This window comes from Asparagus officinalis, chromosome 8 (genome assembly GCF_001876935.1).
Source record: "Asparagus officinalis chromosome 8, Aspof.V1, whole genome shotgun sequence".
NCBI lineage: Eukaryota > Viridiplantae > Streptophyta > Magnoliopsida > Asparagales > Asparagaceae > Asparagus > Asparagus officinalis.
In genome coordinates this window covers 28,574,991-28,593,481 of record NC_033801.1, presented here as the reverse complement: position 1 = coordinate 28,593,481, position 18,491 = coordinate 28,574,991, and the positions used below count along the sequence as shown (strand labels likewise).

At 34.0% G+C, this 18,491-nt stretch overlaps 1 long non-coding RNA gene across 1 annotated transcript; it reads left to right on the top strand.

The window, feature by feature from the left end:
• Positions 10,983–18,483, top strand: LOC109820644. The gene is made up of 4 exons (XR_002241909.1): positions 10,983–11,228; positions 16,794–16,881; positions 18,070–18,244; positions 18,307–18,483. It is a non-coding gene; the product is annotated as an uncharacterized LOC109820644 (long non-coding RNA).

Sequence of the window (18,491 nt, the reverse complement as noted above, 5' to 3'; positions counted from 1 at the left end):
CGTCAAGGGAGGTTGGTGGAAATGACATCAGACTCACAAGTTATTTCCATCTTGCAGTAAAAATACTCGTGATAAAAGATGTCTTTCCTGTAAAGTTAATTCCCTAGCTTGCTGACTTCAGCTTCTTCTTTCGTTTCACTTCTGCTCAAATCAGAAAGGATTAGGGAGCAAGTAAAGTAAAGACGCCCAGCTAAGGTTGGAATATATTTAAATCCTACGAAAGTTGGAAGCCACTGGCAATATCATTCTCTTTCATTCTTTACAAGCCATTTATGTACCATGATATGATTGATGAGTGAGGATTGAGTCTCAAATCTTCAAACTTCTCAATGTTAAGCTTATAATTAGTGCTGTTATGTTCTTAAAGAATTTGAACAAGTGTGTTGAGTTGGCCATCAATAGAGATTAACCTCATGGCATGAAGACCGCTATGATGGGAAACATCTTTATTGCATTCTTGATCTTTATATCTCAAATTTTAATAATTTCAAGTGACAACTCTGTTGATATACGTGGGGCCATAACTGTCCGATACTTGTCCTAGAGAGAAAAATGATTTGGTCGAATTCTTGATAATTCAATTTTGTTGGAACTGACATGCAAGCCTAGAGTGAGGTGAATATGTTTGCTACAGATTTTCACTAGAATACAAAATTTACAGCGGAAATAATATAAAAATAAAAGTGAACGATCAAACTAAAAACCAACCAAGGAACACTACAAGAAATTACATCTTTAACGAAGTGATTTCCCTTCGTTAAAGAGCTGAAAACCTTCGTTATTGTATGCTAATGACGGAGAAAAATCTCTTCGTCACCAGTCGTTGAAGCCCTCTTCGCTAAAGGGTCACAAAGTGATATACTACCCGTCGTCATAGAGTCTATAACGACGGAACATATTATCGTCATTAATATTTATGACAGTAATTATCACCGTCGTTACCATCAGTAACGGGGATATTTTCCCATCATTACCATCAGTGACAGGATATTTTCCCGTCGTTATCATTAGTTACGTGGATATTTTCCCATCGTTACCATTAGTTACGGGGATATTTTTCCATCGTTGAAGACTAATTAATGACGGTTGGATACCGTCGTAAAAGTCCTCATAATGGGTAATTAGTAACACATCAACGACGGTGCTTTCCCTTCGTTGATGAACAAAATACGGTTTATAAAACCGTCATTATAGACTATAAATTTCTAATATACATTGATAATAAATTTTTCATTCATAGGCAACTATCATATTATTCTCAACCTAACACTAAGATTCACAACAAAAATATATTAAAAATACCCAATAATGAATAAGAGGTAAAATAAAATTTCCATTCATTAATAACATCAAAAAATAAAATTCCACCATCCTCAAATATTCAATACTAATAATAAGAGTTAATATCCTAATTGTTACAAAGAAAAATACATTAAACTATCTAAAACAAATTAAAATAAAAGTTTGGGGAAGACACATTCTTTCATCTCTAATCATCATCAAAAGAAGACTCGAGCTACCCCTCCTAATCTTGCATGGATAGCCTGAAAAATTTAAAAAAAATCACATAATTAAGAAATATCAATTAAGCAAATATTATCTTATTAAGTAAAAATCATATTTTTAGTGCAAGTAGTCAATCATAAAAGTATATAAGAGATTTTATAAAAAATAATTACCTAGTCCTGCACACGTTCTCGAGTTTGAGGAGTCAATGAAGGTGATTGCCTAAAAAAAGTTCTTGCATAGCTTTCACTTGTGACTCCAACTCAGACATCCTTTGTTGTTGTTGCTCCCGCTCATCTAAGCGTTATTGAAGCATCTGATTCTTTCTCTTTTCTTCTATAACACGTGCTTCCAGATCAGATCGACTAGGGAGCGGTCCTCTCAAATCTTTCAAAGTAGTCTCGTTACCAAATACAGTGATGTGACCATGAGATTGCTTCCCCCATATTTTCTCAACTATCTCAATGTCAGAAAGTGAATGGTTTGCTTGTTTGACTTGAACAATTTCATCCTATAAAAATTAAGTTCATATGTTAGTACTATATAATGCATCATTATCAAACTTAAACACATATTCTACTTACATATTTATCTTGATCCCCAGTATCTAGTGTTTCATTAGCTTTCTTTCGAGTTTCATGAAATGTTTTTGCCACATCAGGTGGATTTCCTGACTTGCCACCCTTATTCAAATATTAAATAAAAATGAGTACAACATCAAACTAAAAAACAAAGTAGTTATAAATAAATAGGAAATTAGTTTTGAATGTATACAAATTCCCACGCAATTTGTCTAAAGGGTTTGCTGTCCGTGTGGTGGAGCATCTTTCTTTTACCTCTGTTAAGTGTATTTTGTTGGCTTGCTTTCTATACATTAAGATTAAAAGATAAATTTAACAATCCAACAATATACATGGAACAAAATTAATAAAATTAGGAGATTAATACCTAAAATTTTGAAGAAAAATAATGTTCCTTAACTAGCCAATCCCAGCCATCAACACTCACTTCTGTAGGTTTATTTCTAAGTGTAACTTGCAATGAATTTTCTTTCACATATTTCCTGTGCATGTCACCACGCCACTTATTCCACAAATCGCGCAAGTGTTTCATTACTGACTCTCTCTTTTGCTCCATGTCCTCAGCATCAAATTTATCCTATATTATATCAAATTTGAATCAAAATTTAATTTATAAGAATTAAAAACCAATTACAAAAAATTAATTTTTAATGTACCTTAATGGATGCCCACATATGATCTTTATTTTGTTGTGGTATTTTGGCCCAATTCTCAATAGCTACTAGGCAAATATTTCTATCACGAATAATAATTCCAAGATATTGTGAAAATTCTGGTTCAATAGTTCTATTCTGATAAAAAGTAATGATTTTTTCTCCTCATGTGACAAATTATTCAACTTTAGACACTTATTACTACCACGAGGTGGATTTTTCTTCTTTTGAGAATTATCAGCTGCATACATCATATCATATGTTAGAAACAAGATATAGTTTAATAAAATTGATAAAAATATTTCTTCTTGTAATTAATAAAGAATATACCTTCTTGTCGAGATTCATTTAGTATTGCATCATCACTTTACACTCGATGATTATTTGATTCTGTAAAAATTAAGCAATTATTAATCCAATCATAAAAAATAAATTGAAAGATAAAAAGAAATAATAATAAATTTTAAGTCTCATCAACCTGCAGAATCATCATTCTCTTCATTGTTAGTATTTGCACTTCTCCTGCGATTTTGTGCAAAATTCTCCTCTTCAAAGTTTTCTGAATCAGCGCTAAAATTTGCACCCATATTTTGATCTTGTATTGGATTTTGAATATTCAAGTTCTTGTCATGACAAGTACGGAGTTGTTCCCTTCTTAATGAATTTTCTGCAAGTGCTTGAAGTCGCTTCGTAATTAATGATCTGGGTGCTAGAAATTGTGTCATTTTGCTTTTGGAAGTGACTTCTTGAGTTTTCATTTTCCTGCTATGAAAAGGAATTTAAGTATTACACACTATGTATGAAATAAATATCAAAAGAGAAATGAATAAAAGAAGAAAATATCACGAAGGACAAGCATAATAATAAATACATAGTGCACTAATGTAGAAGTACTTGCTGCAATGTCAAAGCCACATTCAAAATAGAAAGGAAAAAAACATCATATGTCTAAAAAAAGAATAGTTATAGTAAGATACAACTTAAAATTTATCTCAATAACATAATATCATTTGAGTGTCATTCTTTAATGAAAGCGTTTTAATCCTCTACTTGAGTCTTTTTCCTCTTTTTTGAAGTTGAGACCGGATTTACAATAATTGGGTCAATATCGCTTCTTCTCAAATTGATATCATCTTATCTACCAATGATGTGGATGCAATAGCCTGAGCATCAAATAATTCATCTTGCAAATAAGCTTCAACTCCATTGTCTGTTATCTCACAATCATCTGTTTCTGGTGGCATATCATAGGAATCACGGGGTTGTGCTTTAAGAACTACATGCCAACCTTCATTGGCAATATCCTCAACATTAAAAACTTGTGATGCTTGGCCAGTAAGTATAAAGTGGTCATTCGTCTTTAGCAAGTGTCGGCGGTTAATACTGATAAATCCATATTTGTCTTCTTTCAAAGCGGTCTCTTTTCCTTTGCCGTGCAAATCCCACCACTTACAACGAAATAGGACAACATTTCTTCCACCAAGATACTCTAATTCGACAACTTCAACTAAAGCACCATAATAATCTATATCTCCACCATCACCAGCATCACCAACAACTACAACCCCGCTATTTTGAGTTGACAAACAATTATCTCGACTTTCTGTATGAAATCGATGTCTATTTATGACAAATCCAGTAAAATACTCGGACCATGAGATAATGAAAGTAAGTCATCATCTTCTCGATAACTCTGATAAACCTAAACAAAACCAAAATATGATCAAGTCATGGAACATGTAATAAAATGAACCAATCAAGATATTAAAAAAATAAGGTAAGATATGTACGTACTAGAGATTGCAACCACTCGATAAAGTTCTTATCCCAATCTTTATCATCATAGTGATTTGTGGGTTCTCTCACGAATTCATTGTAGTCCCTACATTAAAATATCATAAATATGATTAACTTGACTAACTATAGTAAATTTATTAGTAGAATCTTAAACTTTAGTGTCTTACTCAATGTGTGGTTTCACTTCATCACAGTTCTTTAGAATATAAATATGAGCTTGCAACCACTCACGTTCATCAAGGTAGCGGGTGGTGGCAGCACCCAATGCCCGCCCACTATGTCTAAAAATAGATAGTTGTGCTTCATGACATTCTCTATTGTCATCTTCTTAATTTCTTTCAAGGCGATTAAACTTTGTCTCGAAGCCTTTTAGATACCTTGAGCAAAGTGTCATGCATTCATCTGCTATATATCCTTCAGGAATTGACCCTTCTAGACGTGCCCTATTTCTGATATATGACTTATAAGTATAAAGCCGACGCTCCACTGGGTACATCCATCGAAATCGAACAGGCCCTCCAAGTATGGCATCAGATGCTAAATGAACTACTAAATGCAGCATAACATCAAAAATTGAAGGTGGAAAAATCTTCTCAAGCTTACATAACGTAAGTGGAATCTGCTCATCAATTTGCTTTAGTTCATCCGCCCTTAATGTCTTGGCACATAATATAGTGAATAATATGGAAAGTTCAATAATTGGTTCACACACTTTTGCAGGAAGAAGGCCACGAATCGATACAGGAATCAAGCACTGCAAAAGAACGTGACAGTCATGACTCTTTAACCCCAAATTCTTACGCTCTTTAAGGTTTACACATTGAGAAATATTGGATGAAAATCCATCTGGAACTTTTAACTCCTTTAGAATCGACAAAATTTGCTTTGCTCTTCTTGGGATAAAGTATAACAAGCTACTGGCATCACAAGTTTATCTCCTCTCTGGATTGGATGTAACTCCGGTTTTAAACTCATTGCTTGTAAATAGAGATGGGCTTTGATATTATCCTTTGTCTTTCCTTTAATGTTCATAATTGTTTCCAGCAGACTATCACAAATATTCTTCTCAATATGCATGACATCTAAATTATGTCGCAATAAGAGAGTTCTCCAATATAGCAAATAAAAAAAAATATTTTTTATTCCAATTATCTCCCCGTCTTTCGTGTGATATTTTAATTTTCTTTCGTGTGATATTTTAATTTTCTTCTCTGGATGATTGGTCAAGGTGATCCCTATAAGATCTTCCACCTACTTAAGGATGTCATCTCCGGTCAGCTTCGGCGCTGCATACCCTCTCTCCCTAATGCCATCAAAAGATTTCTTATCCTTTCTCCAACTGTGATTTTCATCAAGATAACGACGATGCCCCATATAGCTCTGCTTGCTTCCATATTTTAACCTGATAGAGTGAGTGTGCTTATTACAACAAGGACATGCTAATTTTCCCTTAGTGCTCCATCCAGATAAATTTGCATAAGCAGGAAAATCATTAATAGTCCAAATTAGTGCTGCACGTAAAATGAAATTTTGTCTCAGAGATACATCATATGTTCGAACGCCTGAGGCCCACAACTCCTTTAGTTTTTCTATCAATGGTTATAAGTAGGTGTCAATAGCATCTCCAGGACCAGTTGGACCAGGAATGAGCATAGATAAAATAAAATTGGATTGCTTCATGCACATCCATGGTGGTAAGTTATATGGTACAAGTAAAACAGGCCATATACTATAAGAAACTTTTGAATTTGTGAAAGGCTGGAAACCATCACTTGCAAGACCGAGCCTAACATTTCGGGGCTCTTCGGCAAAGCTTTCATGTAGCTCATTATAGTTTTTCCAAGCCTTAGAGCCAGCTGGATGCCTCATCACTCTGTCCTCAACTTGACTTTCATGATGTCATCTCATATCAGAAGCTGTCTTCGAAAACATGTAAAGCCTTTGCAATCGTGGCTTAAGAGGAAAATATCGCAATGTCTTTTATGGTATTTTTTTACCATTTGCCTTTCGCTTGATCTCTTTTCCATGTTTATCAAGTTTCCATCTAGAAGCACCACATCTCTGACATGTATCAAGACCTTCTTCACTTTTCCAAAACAGCATGCAAGAGAATGGACACGAATCAATTTTTTTATATGATAGGCCAAGGTCTCAGATTAATTTTTTGGCCTCGTCATACGAATTAGGCAGTGTTGATTCCCCTGGCAATAGCTCCTCATTCAAAAACTGGAGCAACATTAAGAATGATTTATTACTCCACCTATTTAGGCTCTTTATGTGAAGTAGTTTCACTAAAGCAGATAACTTTGAACATTTAGAGCCTTCATACAAAGGTTTCTCGGAGTCACCTAAAAGACTGTAGAATTGTTTTGCATGTCCATCTGGTTCCTGCTCAAGAATATCCTGACTCGATGGGGCATCAAGTGCAACAACGCCAGTTGAATTATGAAATAAATCTCTAATCATTTCTTGCATTTCATTGTCACTCTGGCTTTCTTCTGTCATTTCTTCTTGTTCTTCATCAAACTCCGATATGGACTCACCCTGTCTTTCGTCGTGATGACACCAAAATCTGTAGTTTTTAATAATTTTATGACCAATCAAGTGGGTCTTTACCGACTCACGATTACTAGACTTCACATTGCTGCATTTAACACATGGACATCGAATTTCATAGTTGCCATTCTTTTGATTGAAACTATTAAACAGCTTCTCATATGCATAGTCTAAAAACTTATCAACCCCTTCTACATATTTTAGATCAAGTCTATCATCATCTACTAGGTCCATCTAATCTTTATTCGGTGTCATTTCCAAGCAATGTACTAATGTTGGATATTCGACTCTATAAAACAAAAAAAACAATATAATTAGTTTATAATTAGATTGTGGTTTAATAAATATCGACTATATTTTATTTGTACACACAAGCATTGTATATATTTGCAAATATCCCCTCCAAAGCATCATTTTACTAATTTGCCCTCTAAATTGTCTTTTCCATTTAAGCTTATGTCTCAATTTGAACGAATATTTAATGACCAAGCAAATCCAAAACACATTTAGTTAATTTCAATTTGTTTATGAACTGAATAACTAATAGCTATTCATTTACTGTCAAATGAGATAGCGAATCAAATATGATAGAATAGCTAAATGAATAATAAGTAAATTGTTTATTGATTAATTGGTTCACTTCCACCACCACCTCTAGTCTCATGAAACACATCTACTATTATTGTTTAAGATGCATATATTGCTATTGTCTGAGAAAAGTTATTCCTAGGTATTCTACACCCATACTAATGACCTTTAAAAATATTGCAATGTATTACAAAAATTGTACACATGACTTCAAATTTTACAACTTAATAGAGAGACGTGAAAAAAATCATATTAACAAAAGCAGTCTGTACCCAAAAGAAGGCACAAGAAGAGTATACGCTCCAGTGCTAAATATTTAAGATAGCATCTGTTGATTATGCTTATTATAATAAATACATAATATCTGATCAACCAAATTACCAGGAGAATATATAGGCCTATTGAAAATATGTTGTGTTGTATCTCATATAACTTGTGCTTCTTATTCATAATATGCAATCATCAATATATTTTTGCCAAAGAATTATGCTTTACTAGAAGGGAAAACTTTTAAAAGTAGATTTACAAATTACCATTCTTATACTTATATTATCTTCTTACTATAACTTGTCATGATGTCACCACAAATCTGTAGTAGTGGTAACCAAACCTAAAGTAAACCTAAAGAGATTTATTCTCCAAAATACCTAGTCTCCTCAATTTCATTTCCAGCAGCCTTTCAAAAAATTATGCAACATGTTAGATGTTCTCAATGGTGCAATCTTTAATTTCATCTTATTTTAAATTTGTTATCAAAATTATGCATGAACCACCTCATATAACCTATCTGAGATTTTAAAAATAGATGCTTCTCCTCAACTTATTACTATTGAAGATATACAAGTAAAATCTTATCATGCTATTCAAATTCCATGTATTTTATAGGTATCAAAAATTAATTTTAGATTTATTTCTTTGAATAATATAGATACATTGTGTAATCATATACACATGGAATCTCTGAAATCAGTCTTTACTTATTATGTGATGAAATGCGCAAACTTGGTTATATATAATAGTAGATATCGGACTAATATACTATAATGTATTATGATATCATTAGTACATTAAAATATTAATATATTGAACATAATATCTTACGCACTTGAAACTATTTTCATAAATAATATTAATATATTAATATTACATAAATAATTACTAGCATATGAAACTATTTTCATAAACTATAATATATTTTTAGATAAAATTTCACGTGACGAACCGCAAAAATAAGATAGGAAAAAAATTATGTGCAATTGAGCATGGGATGAATACTAAACTATAGGGACTTTACGGCAAAAGTGCAAAGTCTGCTAAACTATAGGGACTAAAGTGCAATTATACCTCACAAAAGATCAGGTCTCAGAGGCAACGACCAAGGGCAACGGCGGAGATCTGGCGACGCTGGGGAGACGCCGACGACGGGGCGACGATAGGGCAGGCACTGAGCGGCTTAGGCAAGCACTGAGCCGGCCAGGTGGGCGACGCTGAGGGGCGACGCAGGCGCTGGAGTCGCACTGGAGCAGCTGATGGTGGAATAAGAACGACGTATTATGGCTGCCCAGAGGCAGCCAGGCCGCTTGGCGTAGAGGCCGCTGGCAGCGCCGTCGGCAGCGCTGGCACTGGGCAGAGGCGGGCTTATTCGGTTTTCACCGGGCGCCCTTTTGCTTGTTTCCCCTTTCCCCTGGTGGTTTCCCTTCCCTTTGTTATTGGCAAGAGGGAAGAGGCCGCGCTGGCACAGGGGAAGAAAGATCGCGCGCTGGCACAGGCGAAGAGGCCAGCGCAGGCCAAGAGCGTTGGCGGCTGGCAGCGGCGGCGCTGGGCAACAGACGGGCTGGCCCTGGCTACAGTGAAGAGGCGACGCTGCACAGGAAGAGCGGCGCAGGCACGGAGGGCTGCGCTGGGTAGCTACGTTTCTGCACTAGGCCGCAGCGGTGCTGGCCTGGGAAGAGCCGCGGCGGCCTGGGTATAGTAGGAGGGGAGTTAACCGAAAATTAATTAGGGTTTCGGTGCTTTTATATTAATTTTGGTTAGTTTGGGTTTCGAAATAAGAGAGTCGATTGTGCTTATCGGGTTGTTTGGGTTTCGGTGCTTTATAATAATTTTGGTTAGTTGGTTGTTTGGGTTAGTGGCCTGTTATGATTAGGATTAGGAGTTATTAATGAAGGTAATAGACTCCTTCGCCTTTTAGGAAGCCCAATAACGACGGTATTAGAACCAATTTAACAAAGGGACTAGAAAACCGTTATCTCATTTCCTATCATTACTCTAATAATTGTGATAACTCGATGAAGGGCTTTAAAACCGTCGTTATTTTACACACATTAATGACGGTTAACTGGTCCCTTCACTAATTTTGATCGTTAAATACCAGATTCTTTGTAGTGACAACCACAACTGGTCCCTTATGCACCATCAATGGTATCCTTGTAGTACATCGTTGGATTGAAATCTGGTTTTTGGAATTCATCGAATCTTCAATGTAATCCATCGATGGTGTAGCTTGACCATTAATGGGTCCATATAGTCCATCTATGATATGAATTCTAAGTTCTATTTTTATCCTATTGTATATTGTAATCCATCGATTGTCCTTGTGACCATCGATGGTTCGATAATTGAAATCAACATAAAATGCTAATTTTTGCATTGTTTCGCCTTGTAACTTTCATATACATGTTTATAACTAGAATATATCATTTCAAGCAATCATCAGTAACAAATAAAAGTTTATCATTACTCAAATAAGAGATATTGTACGAACAACATTCTAACACATTTAACTATCTTAAGTACTTATTACAGAGAAAGTGATCTTATCTTTTTCAGAAAATATTTATTTGATACCAATTGAGTTCTCACACTTAACAAAAAAACTAAAGAAAACCACTAGAGGCACACCCTTGGGCACACTCTCAGCCACACCCCCTCACCTGCTACAGTGCAAGGGGGCCCTACATGGGATTTTTAAAAAAAATCCCATGTGGGGCCCCCTTGCACTGTAGCAGGTGAGGGGGTGTGGCTGAGAGTGTGCCCAAGAATGTGCAGGCCTCCCAAAACTAAAACTTTACAACTAAAACTGAATCACACGATCCAAAGAAATCATAAAAAATTTCAACGATATTTTTATCTGTTTCCTCCTGATTTTCCAAGATAAAGTCGCCGTACATCAACCACCAACTCTTATGTAGGGTTTCATAAAAGTTTTTGAAAAGGTAGTTGGAGTATGCTTATCTGTAAAAAGAGTAGACATGGGGGACCCAAAGGCAAAAAAAGGTGGAATGTTTTGAAAGCAGAGAAAACCTCCTTGAAAGCAAAGAGGAAGAAAGACAGCGAGTGAGGAGGAAATTTTTGAAGTCTATTGTTCGCTTGGACTGGCCAGATTCAAGAAGCTTAGCGTGCAAAACATAGCACAAGTCAAGCTGAAGTGTAGGTTTTTGTAGCTTTGTTGCTTCCTCCCTCTCAAACTCTAGAGAAGAAATTTCATAACTTTCATCCAAGCTTGGAGATTGAAGGAGGTACTTGGGTGTCTTTTTACCATACCCAGGTAATTATTTTCACTTTTTAGTTTTTGTGGCAGGCTTTGCATTATGATTACCATTTCTTTTCTTTTCTTTTCTTTTCTATTTGGCTTTGATTGTGTTCTTTCTATGGAGTTGGTTTGAAATGCTCTCTTCTTTCTCTTGCTGAAATGATTTGAGGTGGTATTAGTATTTGATTAAGGATGTTCCAACAACAACATCAAATCTTCTAATTAATTAAGAAGATGTCACATTCCATTTTCCACATTCTCAGCTCTTAACACATGTAATAAAGAAGCTTAATTCCCAATAAGATATGTGTCAAGTGAAGGCCTAAAATAGTCTGTCAATTATAGAATTACTTACTCTCCTGACATTTATGTACATCTACAATTTCGCATGCAAATATACAGTATATGCGGTTCACTCTTATACTTGTGGGCGTTCTGATGTTGAATCTGTGAGAGCATGGATGCAGCCGTGTCAAAACGGGCTAGCCCGGCCCGGATTTCAGGATCTGAGCTAGGTAAAATACCTAGCTCAAACCTGGACCTAGAGTGCTTGGACCGGGCCCTGGTTTAGGTCCGAGCCAAATTGAGCTGACCCGGTTTTTTATTTGATTTTTTGTAAAAAATTGTTAAAAAAAATTAGATTAATCTTATTATATTTATATAAGTTATATAAGTATGTATTAATATATACTTACATATTATTAAATAGTTATATATTATATATAGATATATTATATGTAAGTATATTGTATATACTTATACCGTGTGTATATATATAGTTGTATACATATATATACCTATGTACTTAAATATATACAACTACATACACTTAGAACTATGAAGCCACAGTCATTTTCCTTCAAAAAACCCAGATACACTTAGAAATATATATAACTATACATTAATGACCATATTATAATATATATATATAATAATCAGGCCGGACCGGGCTCGGGTCGGGCTTCACCAACCTAACCTGGAGCCCGATTGGCCTGGATTTTCTGGGCTTTGTCCGGATCCAGGCCACCGAGCCCGGTTCCGGCAAAAGCCAATTGCAGCACGCCTATGGATTCCACGTTGTTTAAGTATTGGTGTCTCGGCGATACGGCTGGCTTTGAGTCTAATCAGTCTATGTGCGCATAGACTCGCTGTAGTGTAGCTATTTTGAATTCACTATCCTTGCCGTTTCCTTGTCGTACACAGACCCGTTCGTTTTTTTCCCTCCCTAATTTTTTACCCTGTGTGAACTTTTGGCATATAACTTCTCTGTATTTCTATCTATTTCCAAATCTTTTAGACAAAAAAAAAAGTCAATCGATTCTAACTTTAAAAAATGTTTGTTGACCCCTTAATTTTTGGGGTTTTCACAAAATCAACATCCCCTCAAAAGAAAAATTGAAGGCTGATCTTTTGAGGTCAATAATGAAGAGGCCCTATTGTTCTTTCATGTAAGGATTTTTTTTTATTTTAGTCCCCAACTTTTTAGTAATTTGAATTGGTCCCTCAAATATTTAAGAATTTTGAAATTAGTCTCCCAAATCTTCATATTTTGAAATTAGTCCCCCAAATATTGTAGATGTTCTGAAATTTGTTCATCTATTTGGCACCAGATTGAAAGATTTGGGGAACCAATTTCAAAATACTTAACACATTTGGTGGGCTGATTTCGAATATGAAGATTTAAGGGACTGGTTTCAAGATACTTAAAGATTTGGGGGTAGTTTTAAATTATAAATATTTAAGGACTAATATCAAAGTATTGAAGTTGAAGGAATAAAATAAAAGAAAACCCTTCATATAATTATGGTTTCCTTTTTGTATGGCATTGAAAAGGTTTGTTTGCCCCCCACACGGGACTGAATTCTAAAATTCTCGTATGTGCAAGTTGGGTCGTATTAATTTACCATTGTAGAATCTAATATAAGACGATTCGTGTAAATAATCAATGGATTTGGATGCTTTCTATTAATGTCAAAAATAGAAAGAGATCACTTTTTTTTTTATCGCGGTCTTCTACATTTCATAATTTAATATTTTTATGTGAGTCATGTTGTTTGCCTAAGTAATATTTTTCATGTAAAATAAATAAATAGAACGTCAAGGGAGAAATAGAGCTTTTAGTTTAATTATCTGTCTTTGTTAAAAAAAATTGAGGATCCAAAGTACTCAATTGCTAAAGATGCGACAACTTAACATGCTTATGAAATTGACACTCTCAAGTGTGCTAGGGCTTAAAAAATAAATGGGTCTCCTCCACTCTTGTTGTTTTTCCTACTCGCTTCACTCATTCTTTATTTTTATTAAGTACCCTTGAGATGTTGTTAGGCACAACCTAAATTGTTGATTTCACATGGTTTAATTTAATATTAATAGACTAGCTAAGCCTCTGCGCGTACCATCCAAGTATTTTGGAAAGTAAACCGTCTGTGGCTAGAAAATGTCTGGCTATCTAGTGCAGACGGTCGTTGCAAGGGCCCCACGTATAGGGTATACTTGCTACATTTTGTGGGCCCATGGAATCCTTTTGTTGGCTGGCCCATTCACTTCCTTCACTTAACCCCCATCTATTAAATTAGACGGTGTCCAAATACATACTGATATGTAGAATGTGTAATTATCTATGAAAAGTAGTTGTGTTTAGTTAGAAAGTTAGGACCAATAATTGTTGATGGCTTTCTAATACATGGGGACTGTTTGTTTCTATTTATTTTGCACCCTTGCATTAAAAAAAAAGGGACCCATAACTTAAAAATAGTGAACTTTAAGCAAATACACTATTTGTTTGTTATTTTTATGCACGGATTTAGAGTTGTCACCTAAGATGAATATATCAAATATAATTTTCTAAAATTATGCTGATTTCAACCGATTTATGAATTGGTTATGGGTAAATAATGCAAAGTTGTAAGAGAATAACTATTAAGTTATAGTATAGTAAAGATGTCAAACCCACTAAGAAGGTGTATGTTTGGAAATTCTAAAATTTATCCTAGAAGAGAAGAGTGTGGACCAAAAAAGAGTGCAAGTAAAAGTATAGAGATGTAGAAAGAGATTTGTCACAAAGTAATTAATCTAAAACGAGAGAGAAGAAAGAGAAAAGGAGGAAACAAAGAAAACAAAGAAGAACTAAAAAGAAATGAAAATAAGAGAAGATAAAAAGAAGTAGGAAGAAGTGAAAAAATCAACAAAAGAAAATCAAGAATAAGGAAATCAAGAGAGGAAGAGAAAATTAAAATTAAGAAAAAATGGTAGAAAAACAAATGTACCACTTAATGAATCCACTAGTTAATTTTAATTAGGATTTATGAACTACTCTATTTTATTATATTTTACTTTAGATTTACTAAGCGTACCACTTAATGAAAGTATAATCTATCAAATTATCATCAAGCAAAATCACTATTCATAGAAAGAGCAAGCAACTAGATAATAATCATAGAAATGATAAGCATAACCTATCAAACCGCTCAAGATAAGCATATGTTATCAAACTCTTTTTCTACCAATTAGTTCTCTAGTTGTTTATCCTAAACATGATCATTTTAAGTATAAAGAGAGTAATCCATAAACCATAAAAAATTAAACTAGTTTCATGCAATCCTAGATTTCCTATAAGAATTTGTTACTCATTTTGCAAAATTAAAATAAGAAAATAAAATCTACACTAATAAGCATAAAAGAACAAGAAGTAAATTTAAACTACAACAAATAAAAGAAAAAAAATAGAAAACCAAAGTATAAAAGAGCAAGAAAATAAATCTATACAACAAAAATATAAAATAAATCTACACTACAAAGCAATAAATCTAATCTACCAAACATGAAATAAAAATAAGAAAATAAAATCCTAAAACATGCAATTCTAAATTAAAAAAATAAAAGAGAAAAATAAAAACTTACATTGCAAGGGGTTGGCTCCTTATATGCAAATCTTCATTTTCATCATCAAAGAGAAGAATAACAAAATTAAAAAGAAAAATAATTTTTTTTTATTTATTATACATAAAAAATTTATAACTTTGGAAGACATTCTCAATTAAAAGTGGTCCTCCTCTCCATTACTCTCTACCCCTATTTATAACCTAAATTAATCAACTAGATCTATTATATTTGTCTTGAGCTCCAATTAATAAATCTCAGCCATCAACTGATTACGTTATGAACTAATCGGTTGGCTGATCAATTAGCTAATCGATTGGTTCCTAACAGAATTGGTTCTTTTATTGACTCATTAACCCGATTTTTCTTGATCTCTTGGGCTTTGTAAGCCTACTCTTGGCTTGATATTGGGCTTCAATAAATGGTGGGAAATTGAGGGAATTTGGCTATTTTTGGTTCTTATTCATTGATTCTCCATTACATGCAAGTTAAGATAAAAACTCATTATTACTTGCAATTTAAGATAAAAACTCATTACTAGTTGATATATTTATTCAAATGAAATAGATAATAAGGGTATACAAGTGTACTAAAATGTGATGATCATGAATTTAATCACATATTCTCAATAAAATTCTTGTACAACCAAATAAAATTTGATAAGAATTTATCATTCGTGCATATCCTATTTAATATTCATCACAAACAAACACGATTTTAATTAAGGTTTTACAGAACACAGTACATACATCAAAATTAATTCAAAAACCAAATAGTCCCATGATGACAACGTTTGAATTTGAGTGTTGTTCCAATATCTTTATTTTTTGGTTTAATTTGTTGTTACAACTATCTTTTGGTGTTGTAACAACATATAACCGAATAAAGAAATTTTTTGTTGTTGTAGTTAGCGTTGCAATAATATCGAGCTAAACAAGAGTTTTAAAATTTTGATGTAATTGGAACGATACAGTGTCCCAACTACACCAAATCAAACGTACCAAAATGTCCAACAATAATAAACCAAGTACATTCTTTGTTGAAATCAATTGTTCGTGACCATTTTAACTTGTTTCTCTAATAAACTGATTATTGAAAGAGCTTTTTATGATGATAAATGAGATGGGATCAAGCCTCTCATATGATTATTTTGGTTTCTTATTTGAAGAAAGCTAGGTGATGCGGTTTATGATTAATGGTTCTGTCTCGTTAGGAACCGCGATTAATTAATCACCCAACATTTGCAAGTTAATTATAGAAGAAAATTGCCGTATTTTCAAGCAACTTTGACTTGACTGCAGTTAATCTCTGCTAAAATCTAGTTGCCACGCAAATTAACCAATTATAAACATCTATTTGGGAGTGATCAGTAGTCAACTAGAACCTTGACCTTATAAAGAAAAATGTCACTGTATTAAACTTTTCAAAAAAAAAAAAAAAAAAATTCTTTTGGGGGGGGGGGGNAATCAACTAAATGTCAATGTACGAAATTAAGAAGAAATAGAAACTACCAGCTTCTTAGTTTGCCATGAAACCAACATGACGCAAGAATTAAATAGACTCCTGAACCTAATAATAACTATTCGCATCTACAGATCCGACTCATTGTGTAATCAGATTAATATCTGCATACAATAACATTTGTATGCGGAATAAGTTTAAGAGAATAATGAATATTCCTGTTATATGTGAATTTTGCAGTACGCATCAAATCAAATCAGGGATTAAGAATTAGTTGCATCATCCGCATGGTTACTCCTATTCTTGCAAAAAAAGGTTAACGTGCAAGGTGAGGTTCATTCTTTAACTTCAAATTTGATGTTCGCACACTGCATGTTTCTTAAAATGAAATAATAGTTAGAGGTAGCCAGGTTACAAAAACTTACCACAATTAGAATGCATCCAACTAAAGAGATGCGACCAACGAGCCACATAAAAATGTGATTGCTCCCAGATTGGTGCGCACAAAAGGGAAGGAAAGAAAAGCGTACAAGAGTCCGGATCATGGGCCGGTGTCTTTTTATCTGGAATCGAAAAAAGACCACAATAGAGATTATTGGCCCCACTTTGCCTTTGTTAGCAATGGACCCACCCCCGCAAAAACCTAGTTTCGTGGGTTGTTTTTTTCCCATATTAGTCCCCTACATATTTTATGCATTGAAATTGGTTTATTAAATCTTTACATTTTGGAATCAGTCCCCAAATCGTCGAGTGCTTTAAAATTAGTTCTCCAGATCTTTTAAATATTTCACTCTAGTTACCAGCTAGCTGAAGGATTTCAGGAGTAATTTTATCACACTTAAAATATTTGGAGAACTAATTTTAAAATATGAAGATTTGGAGGACTTTTTTAAAACTCTTAACAAGATAGTGAGACTAACATCAAAATATGAAGATTTGTGGGACTAATTCCAAAATATGAAAGATTTGGGGGGACTAGTACCAGGGAAACCCCTTTTAACTAACTATAAACTGATCATTAATTAACTGAGTAACTTTAATTAATGTTGAACTATCTATGATTTTCTTAGCGTATCCCTTAAGGCAAACATAGGAGTCAACTAGCCATGAGAAATTGCCCATAAAATGCTTTTAGAGTAATTAAAGATACCCTCATGTCCAATTAGTTTAATCAATAGAATAGTATAGCCGAGATTTTTATTTTCAAACTTAATTATGTGAAAATCGTTTGAAGTCTAATAACTCATCAAGTTAGGAGGTCAGTTCTTAAATTTCTGAATTTGCTATCTTTACACTAGGCTATTTCCAAAATTCTTAGGGATATTTTGAACTAAAGATGGGTTCAATGCATCATGAAAACACCATAAAACTTCCTTCTCTGGGATATTGATGGATCGTCAAATTATTTTCTATGTATATTTTCTATAGTTATTCTATTCTCTTGAGACGAAAAATGGAAAAAAAAATAAAAGATATATAACTTCCTACATCGAATTGATTTTGTTTTTTGTTGCAGAAAGAAACTCCAAAACTTTTGCATTATTATAGTTCACTATGTCTCCTACCTGCTATTCAGCTCTAATTGATCACGCTTAATGGTTGATATGTTGCTCATCCCCAACCATCGGATCAGCTGAAAAACAGTAACATGCGGGGGCCCACAAGGGATGGGATCCTTACTTGTTGATGAGGTGGGCTCCACCCCGTGTTCATTTGTTTACTATAATAATAGGTGCTTAATTAATCTCCTCAGGGGAGGAAAGAAAACGACATTAGCGCTGGAGAATTTTGGATTTGGACAGTCTACTTTCTCTATCTCGCCTTTTCTCTGTCCTATTTATTTATTTATCCTCCACAATTTAAGCTATTTCCTAAAGAAGAAAGCCTAACAACATACTGATAGCATAATTGCTCGCTTGTTTCCTTTTATCTTAGTTC